Genomic DNA, 16,018 nt, shown 5'->3' on the forward strand with positions numbered 1-16,018 from the left:
GATAACTTCCTGACAGCTGGTAAGGCAGCTAGGGGAGGTGCCCACTTGACTATCTCTGAACAAAGGAAGAGTGGTACGTGATGTGATGGATGAAGGCCATCTTCGGCATTGGGATAATGAGCTGATAGTTTTTGATTCTCAGAGAAGTAAGAAGAGTCAGCAGACCTGCCACCCTGGCCTTTGGAAGGACAGGCTTTATCTGACTGGTTGGGAGAGTCCCTTGGAAAGTAGTCCTGAGGGGCAGAGGAGTCCAGTAAGCCTGGGCATTCTTCATGAAAGTAATATGAAAAGCACACAAGCAGGGCATTCCCATGTACTGAAGGATGAGGCAATGGTGAGGAAAAGTATTCTGGCTGAACAGAGAGCTGTGGCTGGAACTCAGAAAAAATAGGAGAGTTTTTAACCTTTGTAAGAACTGGATGGCAAGACTACTACGATTTCATTAGGTTATTCAGGGAAAAAATTAGAAAGCCTAACCCCCAACCAGAAATTAATCTGGCTACTGCAGTAAAAGACAATAAAAATGTTTATATAAATACATGAGTGACAAAAAGAGGAGTAAGGAAAATCTCCATCCTTGTTTGGATGCAAGAGGAAACATAGTAGCAAATAATGAGGAAAAGACATAGGTGCTTAATGCCTTCTTTGCCTCAGTCTTTAAAAGCAAGACCAGTTATCTCTGGGTAGTAGCGCCATAAGCTGGAAGACAGGGAACAGAATGAAGCCCCCATAATCCAAAGGCAAATGGTCAGTGACCTGCTACCACTTGTTCTATGGGGGCAGCTGGGATTCACCAAGGGGTACTGAGGAAACTGGCAGAAGTGCTCACCAAGATATTTTTCATCATTTGCCAGCAGTCCTGACTGAAGAGGTGCCAGTTGACTGGAAGTTCACAAATGTGATACCTATCTACAAGAACTCATTAGTGGATGAGGGAATGGTTAAGGATGTTGTCTGCCAGGACTTCAGTAAAATCTTTGATGCTATATCCAATTACGTTTTCCTAGAAAATGGCTGCTCATGGCTTGGACAAGTGTACCATTTTTAAGAAAACAATTGGCTAGATTTACAGGCTTAGGGAGTGGTGGTAAATGGAGTTAAATCTGGTTGGTGTCTTGTCACAAGTGGTTTTCCCTAGAGCTCAATGGTGGGGCCAATCAAGAATAATAGCTTTATCAATGACCTGGGTGAGCAGATGGAGTGTATCCTCTATCAGTTCGCAGATGACACCAAATTGAGCAGGAGTGTTGATCTGATGGAGGGTAGGAAGGCTCTGCAGAGGGATCTGGACAGGTTGGATCAATGGGCCCTGCAGAGGGATCTGGACAGTTGGATCAATGGGCCAAAGCCAATTATATGAGGTTCAAAATGTCAAGTGCTGGGTCCTGCAACTGGGTCACAACAACCCCAGACAGTGCTAGAGGCTGGGGCAGAGTGGCTGGAAAGTGGCTCAGTGGAAAAGGACCTGGGGATGCTGGTGACAGCAGCCGAATATGATTCGGCATATGCCCAGGTGACCAGGAAGGCCAAGGGCATCCTGGTCAGCAATGATGTGAGCAGGAGCAGGGCAGTGATTGTCCCCTTTACCAGGCCACACGTTGAATTCCGTGTCCAGTTCTGGGCCTCTCACTATATTGAGGTGCTGGAGTGTGTCCAGAGAAGGGCAGGAAGGTTGTGGAAGGGTCTGGAACACAAGAATCAGAAGCAGTGGCTAAGAGTTCTGGAGTAAAAGAGAATCAAGACGACATTATCACTCTCTACAATTATGTGAAACAAGATTGCAGTGACATGTCTCTTCTCCTCCCTAACAAGAAAGAGGGAATAGCCTCAGGTTTCACAAGGGAAGGTTTAATTTGGATATAACAAATAATTCTTCACTGGAAGGGCTGTCAAGCATTAGAACAGGCTGTCCAGGAAAGTAGTGGAATCACCATCCCTGGAAATATTTAAAAGACATAGATGTGGCATTTGGAATATGGTTTAGTGCTGGACTTGATTGTGCTGGTTTAACAATTGGACTCAATTATCATGAAGGTCTTTTCTAACCTAAACAATTCTATAATTCTGTGATTTTGTACAGAAAACCTAGACCCAAATAGACAACCCCAAGCAGATGTAGTCACATATGAAAACTGAGATCTAGAAGTACTTGTGTAATTGCAGTTATCCTTTAATTTGGATATACTTACACAAATGTAAACTGGAAAGCAAAATTCCTGTCTTTTTCAAAGCAACCCCACACAAGACCCAAACTCACAACTAACCACCACCACTATCTATTCTTTTTAGCCTTGTATACAGTGCAATACTTCAGATTATCCAGGAGACCTCAGAAGAAAATATTGTTGAAATAAAAGCAACACTTTTAACAACAAGAATCACTCCTCAGGTTATACATGCAGAATAAGTGAGACTGCAGAATCCTTTTCATCAGCATTTCCTGCTGACTGTTGTGGGTGGGAGGAGCTTTCACAGCGCACTGCAGCTGAGTCTCTGCAGGTGAAGGCAACAGAGCTGGCTGCTGAACCTAGTGGATAAAGGGCATTTGGAAGAGATCAGGAAAGGCAGAAGAGAAGGCAATCCTGGGTGATGGAGATTTGAAAAGAATTGTTTTAAGTTAAAGGCTAAACACAGGGTGGTAAAAATAGTGAAACTACATGTTTGGTATGAGAATTTGCAAGAGCATTTTGTGCTGGAATAGAGATACGGGTGCTCAAAATAGAAAAACTTTATATTGGATACTGAAAGAGACTTCAAAATTTTCTACTCAGTCTTTGTGCACTCACTCAGGCAAGGATTCCATAGACCATAAGATTAATAAATATTTATTTCTGAAAACATCTTATTTGTAAAAATACACGTATAAATTCTCTTACGGTTGAATTTCACAGATCACATATTGGAAACAGCAATTTTCCATTTTGCAAGACTTTATACCATTGAAAAAATGTTCTTTCCTCTGTTAGTGGGCCTTTAATATCTTGATACTATTTTGGACATAAATTTTATAATATAAATATGCTGATTTAATTTGTTCTCTTAATAGTAGATCAGTAAAATCACAAGATAAAGCAATTCTCCAGATATCTACCATTTTGCTGACAGTAACACATGTATGCAATGGATAGATACCTAGTATTTTTTTTAGCCTCAGATTTTAGCTACTCAATTAAAATTACTTTGGTATGAAATGCCAGAATATGTCAGTGATAACATACTGTGAGAAAAGTCATTATACAGATGACTACTAAGTGGTACGTCCACTAGTAGATATCTAGATATCTTGAAAGTCACAAAGGCTCATTTCTCAGAAAGCTATACAATTATTTTTTCTCAAAATGTAAATAACAATTATGTTCTAGAAATAATGAAAATATTTGCAGTGGAGCTCAAGATGAAACAAAAATATTAGCTCAGCTGAAAGAAATCTTACTCAATACCTTGAAACAAATATAGCAATGCTTTGTTCCAGTGCTCTTAAATCTGGCTCCTCTCTGTAATCTTTATTAGGATGCAAAAAGCTTCACACTGATGTCTACAATGTCCCAGGTTTTTCCTCAGATCACTAATAAGTCCTTCAAAATAAAACAACATTATATATTTCCCTTCATTTCAAAATGCATTAATAAATACTTACCTTTTAAAATCTGTGCATATATATTTAAACAGTGGCAGTCCTTGATGATTTAATTTCAGTATTTGTGCAAGATAAAAAAAAAATTAAAAATCACATGTCTACTGAGAAGCTACAAGAAGTAAATTTATCTCCTTAAATGAAGATTGAAAGGCAAATCATCCCACTGTGTTTGTCTGTAACTTATTATGCTCAAGAAGTGGATAAGCACGCATCTAAATGGTACATAAATATAAAAAAGTTGATGTTTTAGACAGGAGATGGACATAATAAGCAGAAAGCATTATTTTTTAAATAGATGATGGAAGAATTTTTACCTGGTAACAGCTTCAAGAAAATAAACAAATGCTCAGTTTCAGAGAGTTTTGAATGATGAAGCGATAATTGAAACTTACATCTTGATACACGGTAGTTAGTGTCTTCTTTCTCTTTTAAAATAAGTTTGGTTTTGCACTTTTACAGATATAGCTTTTTCATCCTGAAAATACACAATTTCCCTGCTTTTGTTACATAAGTACATGTAGCAGCTTGAAGTCCCTACTCAAATACAAGGTGAAATGTCTAAGTATTAGTAAAAGAAAAGAAGAAAAATAATTTCATTCTGAAATGGGATTTGCAAATGACATTCAAAAGTCCAACTGAGAAACAGCAACACTAGAGTACAATCTTGTAGTACGTTTCACAAAAAATCTTTCAGTACTCTTCAACTTAGCACAATTCAAAACACCGTTAAGTAAAGTTTTTCTCAGCAGGTGTATTTTGAAACAGCTTTCTAAAAGGTGCTAAGACAAAGATTTTTGAATACAAACATTAGATTTCTTCTTCAGAACAGCAATATTCACTAAAATAGCCAGCTCCAAGATGTCCATTGTAGGCTTCAAGCAATGAAAGAAATGTTTCTATTAACAACAGTTAAATATTAAACTGAAGTCATAGTAGATTAAATATATATCAAAACCCAGCATCATTTCCCAAAGAATCAATATAAGATGAAGAAAACAATATAGATGTCTAAGAAACAGGGAGTACTGAATGTCAGCCCTGATCAACAACAACAATATCATGGAAAAGATAACACTGAAATTCAGTAAGGAAAACCTGGACTGATATGACTGAAGAACACTCAGATTTCATGCTCTGTACTTATTCCAATAATCTGCCTGAATGTGATGCAGAACAACAAATAAGCCATTTTTATTTGAAAAGCTCCTACATCTCAAACAACCTGTGAGCAGTGGTGAGGATCACTGAGGAGACATCACTGACCAGTTCCTTTCCTCATCCCATTAGTGCTCTTAGCTCTTTACACCTTTTAGTCAGCTTGCTCACAATTATTCTTTGGCACTGAGGTGAAATATTACCCCGCTGTGTTTCAGTTAGTGTCACCGAAATGCCACCTCTTAGAAACTGGTTTCATCCAAAAGTAGGAAAAGGATAGAAAGACTGAGCTTTTCTCCAGAATCATCAGTCCAAGAGTTTTTACATAAAACTCTGGTCCAGTAGTGCCTTGATAACACAGGATTGGGAGATGAATACCACCTTTATTCATTTTAAAGAAGACCAAAGGAAATTTAGCTGCCAGTCCTGACGTTATCACTTGATATGAAACACAGGAAAGTAAAGTCAATAGCCACACAAAAATAATAGCATGGGAAGCAGCTGACATAGTGTCTTTAAGAATAAAATGTGTCAAAGTTCTGTCTTGGGTTGGGAAAATACGTATTCTATTACTATCCCTTGCAAGCAGGTGGGGCAGCTTGCTTTCTCTTTCAGGACCCATCCCTCAATAACTGGGGGATATCTTCTGTTAATAGGCCAGCTGTTAAAACCAAGTGTGGCAGTGTTCTTTATCCCTTCCAGGACCCATTCTCCTTCCAGGGGAACATTTTCTGTTAATGGGCCATTGAGTCTCACTGCATGACTGATAAAATTACATCATCCCATTGTGAGATGCTCCACCCAGGGGGAGGAGTCAAGCATCTAAACATATATATCTTTGGAGACTGATAGCACCACAGCAGCCTTTCTTCACTGAATTCTCAGAGGAGAGAAACCAGGCCCATCTACACCACTGGACCTTCAGAGAAAAATTAAGCCCTTCTATGGGATCATTACTTTAACAGGACTACATCTGTCACTCCAGGAGGACTGCAGCCACCATTTAATTGGACTGCTACCAACACCCTGACCAACAGGGTGTCAGGTTTATGCATTCTGAGTCTGTCAGTGGGTTGTTTTTTCATTGATTTCCTTTTTTGTACTACTGCATTATTATTTTAATTTTCCTAGTAAAGAACTGTTATTCCTATTCCCATATCTTTGCCTGAGAGGCCCTTAATTTCTAGATTATAAGAATTTTTTGGGGGGGAACAGTGGGTGGTGGTTTACATTTTTCCATTTCAAGGGAGGCTTCTGCCTCCCTTAGCAGGCACCTGTCTTTTCAAACCAAGACAAGTTCCCAGAGGAATTTTCTAGCAAAGTTATCAGACTGACATTGCCTACCCAGTTATACAACGAAATAAATAAGTATATCCATCTTCTTGTAAAAGAGTAAAATGTGTCCACAGTAATTAATAACTCTTACAGAATATTTTTTTTTTATATTGAAAAATTAAACAGAAGGCTTTTCAGAACAAAAAACCTGGATATTTCAAGATTTTTCATATATCTTTTTTTTCCCTGTTTGCATCTGGATGCAGACCAGGATCAAGCAAGGAAAACAAAGGTCTGAGAAAAACACACATCCGGACATTCAAGTTGAATGCTTGAAAGAAACGGCTTAGATTTCATTATGACACAAATGGACATTAGTTTCTCAAAAGAGTCCTTTTGTGCATAAAACTCCACATTACAATGGGGCATATCTAATAAAAAAAAATGAGAAAAAAATGGAGCACTTTCCATTTTACTTCCATTTCAAAGGTCAGAAGAGTAAGACATCTTTGGCTAACTTGAAAAATGTGACACAAAAGTTCACAAGACATGCACATGCATTTGGAGACCTCTAAAAACTGGTGTCAAGCATCACTGGCCAGTTCTAGTTTCATAAAAGAATGAGTGGCATTTGTCTGCAATACATATCAAATGCTACAGAACTAAAAAGAGTTAGGGTATACATGTCCTTGGAAAGTGCTACAAAACAAATTCTTAAGACTTTTTTGTGAAATCAGTAATATGTTTAAAGTGAATAATTCATAAACAGAGGATATTTGATTTATCCCAAAAAGCAGCAGAATTATCATAAGCAATAGAAACAGCAAAAAATAGAAAAACCAAAAATTCAGTTAGAAAAAAATTAGATTAAGAAATCTTAGACTCCTGCAGAGTGTTCTTTGACACAAATGTTAAATTTAGAATCTAGTTGAAAATTTAAGCTGGAGACTTCACTTTAAATAAGAGCAGATAAGGAAACAAAGATTTCATTAAAAATATGACCGACTCAGAAATTTTTGTCAAATGCTGAAGCAAGGAATACCTTTTACCCTAATGGTGAAGAAGCAGGAAATAATTTAATATAATCTAAATATAATCTAAATCCACCTTTTTATCTTGTATGGAGAATACAAAGGACTCTTTGAAGGTTGTTATACTTTGAAAATAAGTATCTCTCCTATAAGAACATTTCTAGGAATACATATGTAGAATTATTGGAATTAAATCTGGAAAGCAAAATTCCTATGGATGAAATGTCTATCGAAGGTTATACTGTGCTATTTAAAGGGAATTTTTACAAAAAATTTATAGCCACTACCAGGGGATGTAACTACAGATGTTCATATTGAAACATTCGTTGTCAACTGTAATTTCTGTACCACTCAGAAAGAGCTGAGTGTTCATTACAATACAATGGTCCAAGAATGACTGAAGAGTGTCACTGCTTAGTTAATCAAAAAGGGCAAAATTTGTCACTTGCAAGATACTTTTCAGTCTTGGCCTTCTCAGGTGTTTTGGTATAACCACAGCTACCAACTAATCACCACACAGCTGTTCACTCGCCCCTTCACTCCTCCCTCCCCTCCCCTCTCCCAGTGGGATAGGGATGAGAATCAGAAAATGATCAAACCTGTGGGTTGAGATAAAAACAGTTTAACTGTTTTTTAATATTCTACATTGAAATAAAGAAAAATATAATACTACTACTACTGCTACTACTACTACTAATAATAGTAGTAGTAACCACAACCATAACCATAACCATAACCATAACCATAACCATAACCACAGCAATAATACAAGTAGCAATTATGATAACAAGGGAGATAACAGCATGAGCAAAGTGGTGCACAATAGCATAGTTTACCACTTGCTGACTGATGCCCAGCCTGCCCCTGAGAAGCTAAAGGCCTCTCCTGGCCAACTTCCCTCAGTTCATATATTGAACATAATGTTCTATGGTGTGGCATGTCCTTTGGGCCACTTTGAGTCAGCTGTCCTGGCCATGCTCTCCTCCAGCTTTTTCTGCACCTGCTCACTGTCAGAGCAAGGGAAACTGAAAAGTCCCTGACTTAGGGTAAGCAATGCTCAGCAACAACTAAAACATCAGTGTGTTATCAACATTACTATCACCCTAGATCTAAAACCGAGAACTGTACCAGGTGCTAGGAAGAAAATCAACTTTGCCAGCTAAACCCAAAACAATGTTACTTTTGTTTTTCAAGCAGTGAAAAGTCAAAGATGTGTCTCTAAATGTGTTTTCATAAAATTTCAGTGCTAGGGGTTTTGACTTTAAACAGGTGCAGTTTTAAAAGTTTTTTTTGCTTGGTTATATTCAGAGAAGATCAGATGAACACACTGAATTAAACCGGTTTTTAAGAAATAAGCGTAATATTTCCTAATGAACTGCTGAAAAATTATCTAACCAGAGTGCCAAAAAAATTTCTACTATTTACATCACTTCTCATTATTTACCGGGATTATAGATGTTATACTATATAAGCCATATTAAATGTAATCCCAACTCTGAAGAGCTTACAGTGTTTAAGCAAGCCACACTGCCAAAAGCAAATAATAAATGAATATAAATATATATATACATATCTAGCATAAAGGTCCACGTGTTCCTAGTGTGGGTTGTTTTGGGGTTTTTTTCCTACTTTGTTGTATATCGACCCTGAGGCTTCCGATATATAGTGTCTACATACTCTGAAAGACAATTTCTGTCTTCAACAATTCAACAACCAAAATATATTTTCTGCAGTTTCTCAGAATTCTTTAGCATGAGAGCAAACTACGACAGACTGTTTTGTATGGGGCTAATCAATGTGTACGCTAACCTCCTTTTCATTTCATGTGGCCAAGTTGACAGCATTCTGTATATATAAGATGACATGCCTCATCAGCAAGTTTCTGCTCAGACAGAAGGGCATCTTTACTGCCCACTTCCTATTTGCTCACTGCCTTCTACTTTAGGAGTTTGACTTAGATCTTATTACACAGTAAAAAAAAAAAAAAAAGAAAATGAAAATGCTGGGGGAGCATGGGGCTTTGGGGACAGGGAATATCCAGGACCTGGAATTGAAGATGGGAAGAAGTTTACTGTGGGGGTGTTTGTCCCTGAGAAAGGCACCTGGGCAGAGAGGCTGTGGATGCCTGTGTTAGATTGGCATTTAAGAAAACAAAGAGAAACACCTAAAGAAGTTAAAACTGTGGAGGCTGATGGGAGTTTTTCTCCCGGTCAACAGCTGGCCATTTCTAAGAATTGGCAGCAGTTTTGACCATTGAAAAGTGAGATCAACCTGTGAACACCACCTTAAGACCTAAGCCTGGGAATTTCTTGGTCTCTTTCTTTCTTGGCTGAGAAAGGTAACAGAGCTCCAGCCAGCCTCCCGTTCCCCTGCCCAGGCCCTGCGGCCCTGGCAGGAGCTGGGCTGGGCCCAGCGGCTCCCGGCCGGGAGATGGGGCCTGCGGGGCCTGCCCCGGGCTCTGGCCGGGCCAGGCCGCTCCCTGGCTCGGCTGCAGTTTTTGCTGTGACTGAATTCACCAGAGACTGTCGAGTAAGGAAAGAAAAATGCTCTTGACCTGCGGCAGGCTGAGACAGTGAGCACGCTCTCCAGAGCAGCCATGAAGAATCTTCCACCGCAGACAGCTCCAGCTGCTGCTCAGGCAGAGCTCACAGAACCATCTACAAAGCCTGGGCAAGATTTCAACACTTTCATTACCCAGATGAGACTTGCAGATTAATCTTTTTTTTTTTTTTTCCAGAGAGAGAAAGAGAGAGTAATCAACATGTAAAGAGACTTTATAAACTATCAGAGACAGTGAAGAAAAGAATTAAACTTCAGAAGAGGTAGAGAATAAGGAGATGCTTTAATAAGCTGAAATATTTTTCTGTTAAAGCTATGCAGATGGACAATAGTGTTCTGAAAAAAACTCCTTTAATTCATGACAGAGCATGTTGGGAGGAATAGAGTAGTTCAAAGTGTGGATTTTGAGCAAAAAGTGAAGTGGTTATGATACAGTGAGGTGCTGGAACAGAGAGAGGGAAGTAATAGTTGAAGATTTGTGGCTTTGTAGAAGCAAAGAGAAAACTTCTGTTTCGCAGGAGGCTCACAGAGACGGATAAAGAGGACTTTTGCCTTTGAATAACTCCTCCTTAAAAATGACATCCCTAAACTCATTGACCCAAAGCACACTTCAGAGTGATGTGAAATGGGAGGAGACAACTGATGACAGATTTTCGGGCAGTTGGCATCAGAGTAATAGAAAGCTACGAAGAAAATTAATTTTCTTGTGAGAAACTCCATAGATTAGCAGAAAAAGACTTCTGTTTCTCTACAAAGACCGATGAGAAGACCCTAGCAGGAACAGAGACTCTTTTAAACACCCAAGTTTTTTTGTCTCTATGTTGTCATGTGAAAAAGAGAATTGTTGAGTAGTAAGAGAGAAGAGAGTTGTTCCAGAAGTTTTATTCTAGTTTCTTATTCTTGTAGTTTTTGTTAATAAACTTTCTTTATTCCTTTTGAGTTTTAAGCCTGTTTTGCTCTTGTTCTAATCCATATTTCACAGCAAGAAATAAGTAAGTTTTCTAGTAATTTTTTAGTTACTGCTTTAAAACCACAACATACGTTTAGTTGGTGCATTGGCCGGGAAAGGAAAATAGCAAATCTAAACCACTACAATGCCCCATCCCCAGGAACATCCAAGGCCAGGCTGGACAGGGTCTGGAGCAACCTGGTGTCCTGGGAGGCTGCTCTGGTTGGAACCAGGTGATCTTTAGGGCCCTTTCCAAGCCAAACCATTCAAGGATTTGATCATTCTACGATCCCCATCTGCCACTGGAGTGTGGCACTGTGACATCACGGCTGGCAGAGTGATGCAGGTGGAATATCCAGGACCTGGAAATGAGCACGGAGAGCACCTCACCAACAGTCGTCACTCTGTCTCCGCTCTGTGCGTCAGTGCTGAGCTGCTCCTGCTACCTGGACTTCTGCTGCCTGGACTTCTGCTTCCTGTCCTGAAGCACCAAGTCCAGCAGGATGTGCACTCCTGTCCATGCCAGCCTGACTGCCCAGGTAGGCTTCAGCCTTGTGGGGATGGTGTGGGACACAGGCACTGCGAGGTTTTTCTTTCTCTCGCAGGCAACCAGAGACCCTGTGGAGGACATGGAAGTGGATACGGTGATGGATTTGGAAGAAAGGATGGAGGTGGACACGGAAGAGTGCGTTGAGGACATGGAGATCGATGTGGAGGACAATGTCGAGGCCATGGAGGTTGATGTGGAGGACAGGGTTGAGGCCATGGATGTTGATGTGGAGGACACTGAAGACATGGAAATCGATATGGAGGACAACATTGAGGACATGGAGGTCGATGAGAAAGATGAAGAGGAGCCCATGATCCTGGGATGAAGATGGAGCCTCCACAGCAGGACAGGCAGATGCTCCCCATGTCCTGCCCAAGGCAGAATGGGTCCACCACCTGCACTATCCTGCACTCGCTTTGGACCACAGCAGCCCCTTCCCAGTGCCTGAAGCCCGGCTCCCCGCCCCAGCTGGGCTCAGGAGTCCCCCTCTGCTGCTCCCTTTCTTCCAAGACTGAACTTCCAGGACTTGCCTCACAGAGATGATGGCCATAGATATTTGCTTTACCCCTCTGTAGATATGTTTCACATGTTAGAGATTCTCTGTAAATACGTTCTGAAGATTGTTAGCCCCCAAGATCCATGTAAATATGTTCTGTAGATTGTTGTTGTTATAAGGATTTTTATAATGAAACATGTTTTGTAAATCCTAGGATCTGCTGATCCTAGGTAAATAAATGCTATTTATTTTTAAAACCACACTTCTCTTTGCAATTTCTTTGGGCACAGGCAGTGTTTGCACAGTTGTGATTTCCACTTGCTCTGGGTCCCTGGGGCTGGGAGGTCCCTGTGCATCTGGGGGGGGTCCCACTGACCCAGCACTGGGCCCTGCTCGTGTTCCTGGGCTGGGGCAGAGCCGTGTCCCCAAAAGCAAAGCTGTCACCAGCAGACAGGGGGCTCTGACAGGGGCAGCCCCTGCAGCAATGCCACCAAAGCAGGCAGGGAACCTTCTGCAGCCACGGGACTCCTGGGCGTGAGGCCACAGGGAGGCAAAATCCCCGTTCATGTCCTGAAGGCCGTGACAGCCTCAGGAACTGTGGGATCTGGATCTGGGGTGCTGCAGGGGCTGCTGTTTAGGGCTTGGAGCCTCCAAAGGCTCTGGCCTCTGCTTCCCCCCTGCTTTGCGTTGCCCTGTGCCCAAATTGTTCAAGAGACGAAAGCCAAGCGAGGGGATCCTCACCCTGCCCGCGTTCCCGCTGCAGGCAGCAGCCACTGGCCCCTGTCCCCCCTCGGGTGACACTGGAGGGGCACTGGGTGGGGGCTTTGGGCCCAACAGGGCCCCGAGCTCAGCCCCTGCCCCCAAAGCATAGTTTCTCGCATTGGATAATATACTTTCTGGTATTCTAAACTGTAATTTCTGTACCACTCAGAAAGAGCTGAGTGTTCATTACAATACAATGGTCCAAGAATGACTGAAGAGTGTCACTGCTTAGTTAATCAAAAAGGGCAAAATTTGTCACTTGCAAGATACTTTTCAGTCTTGGCCTTCTCAGGTGTTTTGGTATAACCACAGCTACCAACTAATCACCACACAGCTGTTCACTCGCCCCTTCACTCCTCCCTCCCCTCCCCTCTCCCAGTGGGATAGGGATGAGAATCAGAAAATGATCAAACCTGTGGGTTGAGATAAAAACAGTTTAACTGTTTTTTAATATTCTACATTGAAATAAAGAAAAATATAATACTACTACTACTGCTACTACTACTACTAATAATAGTAGTAGTAACCACAACCATAACCATAGCCATAACCATAACCATAACCATAACCATAACCATAACCACAGCAATAATACAAGTAACAATTATGATAACAAGGGAGATAACAGCATGAGCAAAGTGGTGCACAATAGCATAGTTTACCACTTGCTGACTGATGCCCAGCCTGCCCCTGAGAAGCTAAAGGCCTCTCCATGCCAACTTCCCTCAGTTCATATATTGAACATAATGTTCTATGGTGTGGCATGTCCTTTGGGCCACTTTGAGTCAGCTGTCCTGGCCATGCTCTCCTCCAGCTTTTTCTGCACCTGCTCACTGTCAGAGCAAGGGAAACTGAAAAGTCCCTGACTTAGGGCAAGCAATGCTCAGCAACAACTAAAACATCAGTGTGTTATCAACATTACTATCACCCTAGATCTAAAACCGAGAACTGTACCAGGTGCTAGGAAGAAAATCAACTTTGCCAGCTAAACCCAAAACAATGTTACTTTTGTTTTTCAAGCAGTGAAAAGTCAAAGATGTGTCTCTAAATGTGTTTTCATAAAATTTCAGTGCTAGGGGTTTTGACTTTAAACAGGTGCAGTTTTAAAAGTTTTTTTTGCTTGGTTATATTCAGAGAAGATCAGATGAACACACTGAATTAAACCGGTTTGTTGCTATATTTTATATATTAGTAAAGGCCGGTATGCACAAACCAGCCTTTGAAATAAGTCGTGATATTAAGGGCTAAAATCCTTGAAACTTGCCTGCAGAAGGGAGAGTAAAGCAAAACAATATCCTTGTGTACAAGGATAAGAATGTAAACCTGTGTGTGTTAGCCAATAGTAGCTTGCTCTGCCCGCAAACCCTGTAGACCCTATAAAAGGTGTGTTAATAATAGAAATAAACGGCATTCACAATTACTTCTGTGAAGACTGGTGAACAGCTCGGGGGTCTTTCAACATCTGGCGCTCCGACCAAGGACACCCCTGCGGGCAGAGGGGCTTTGGAGTCAGCGGAGTGGATCTGGGCATTAGACGTCGCGGGCTTGGATCGGCACCGGATAGGCAGCCTGAGCGCGGTGAAACGCTGAGCGGTAGGACGTGGAAAGTCAGGCTGCTGGGGGGGGCCCAGGAAGGCAAGGGCGTGGTAGAAGGGTCGCAACCTTCCCCCTTGCGGGTGGCCGTCAGCATGGAGGCAGAGTTTGCGGCGGTTAAAAAACTGCTTCTTGGTATCCTCGTTAAACGAGGCGAAGCAGCCCAGGAAAAGGACCTGGATATGCTCATTATATGGGCTAATTGTAATGGGCATTTGCAGTGCTCACACTGCTTCTTGCGGTGCAAGAACGGACTGATATGTCGGCTCTGATATGGGAAATGGCAATTACGGAAAAGAGCAAGGACACTGCGTCTCTCGGTTGAACTTGGCAGATTGCAATTAATACCTTAAAAGACAGAAAAGTGAGATATGCTGAGGCTGTGAGCCCCGTAATTCTACCTGCGTCACAGCGGCAGATGCCTCTACCTCCCACTGCTGGACTAGCGCTCCTATCTATGCTGCCCATGGAGAGAGGGAGGGAGAGTCAGAGAGAAGAAAATAAATAAAAAAAAAAAAAAAAAAGAAAAAAAAAAAAAAAGGTTCCACAGCGAACGCTGAAACAATGAACAGAATCTGTTCAGTTATGGCAGGATGTGATACATCCAGAAATATTTGCTTCACTTTTGGAGTCACTTTTAGCATTACAATCTTATTAATGTTCCATCTTTACCACCCTGGAAGAAAAGAAGCCAAATTTAGTCTGGTTTCCACCCGAACCAGGGGGACATGGGGGAGCACAGAGGTGTGCAGAGAACAAAGGCACCCTGGGGGTAGAAGCAGCAGCAAGAAAAGTTCCAAGGCCATGCTGATAAGCTGCAATGATCGCCGTTGTTAGCACCTGGCCTGAGAGACTTTTCGTGTAACATCGCCTGCTTTTGTAAAATCGTGCCCTTTTTTCCTCTATCGGCAAACAACACGAGAGATTGAGAGAAAAAACTGCATTTGTTAAAGTTAACTTTGTGAGGTTTTTCTTTTCCTTTCTCTCCGTTTTCCTCGCTGCAAGAGTATGTAGAGAATGTGAAGGAAGATAAGAGCAGAGCTGCAGCAGCAGCAGGGTGGGCAGCTCAACCCCTGCTCCCTCTCTAAGAAGAAGCACCCAGATAATACCCAGTTTGTTAAAAAGTCATAATTTATTGGGTTTTCAAAATGTTTTTATATGCCATTGTAGAGTTAATTTTGTGTTTTAAGTAATTATGAGTTTATGCAATTGCAGTTTTTAGGATTTTACTAGAGAAGTTATTGTGATTCTTTGAACGTTTAAAAAAAAAAAAAAAAAAGAAAAAAAAAAAGAAAAAAAAAGAAAAAAAAGAAAAAAAAAGGAGAAAAAATAGAAAAAAAAGAAGAAAAAAAAAAAAAAAAAAAAAAAAAAAAGAAGAGAGAGAAAAAGTGTTTAACAGAAGTTGCCTTGCAATAATTGGTTTTAGAACCCAAGGTTAAAACATGGTATGATTTACAGCTTCTAGGAAAACCTTCCCATTAATGTTATCTACAGAAGAGATTTATGGTTTAAAAAATAATTAGTTAAGAGAACTTTACTGTACAAGACAAAGTTAAGTTAAAGTATATATTATCTATTTGCTTGTTTTTTCCACAATTTTAATAAGGTAATTTTAATGTGAGTCCTTTTGTTATATAAAGCACATATAACTGCATATACACCAATTTGGATTTTGGGTTTTAGTTTAAGAATTGGACTTGATGTTTCTGAAAAAATGTAAATGTAGTACTTTTGAAAAGTGCTACAAACCTAGATGGCAACTCGCCAAATCCTGTGTTGTTGTGGTTTTTCTCTAGGAAAGCTGCACTTTCAAATCCTAACCAATTTAAGCATATACTAGGCAAATTCCTGTTATGAATAAGTACTTTTAGTAACATTTGCAGTTATTGTGGGTTATTCTCAAAGCTAGATGACATAGAATTGTGATGTATTTGTTACATTCTTATAATCTTTATAGTGAATTCATGTTACTGTTATATTGTGTTTAAAAAGTATATATCAAACTTTTAGT

The sequence above is a fragment of the Cyanistes caeruleus genome, chromosome 1, assembly GCF_971803275.1.
Source record: "Cyanistes caeruleus chromosome 1, bCyaCae1.hap1.1, whole genome shotgun sequence".
Classification (NCBI taxonomy): domain Eukaryota; kingdom Metazoa; phylum Chordata; class Aves; order Passeriformes; family Paridae; genus Cyanistes; species Cyanistes caeruleus.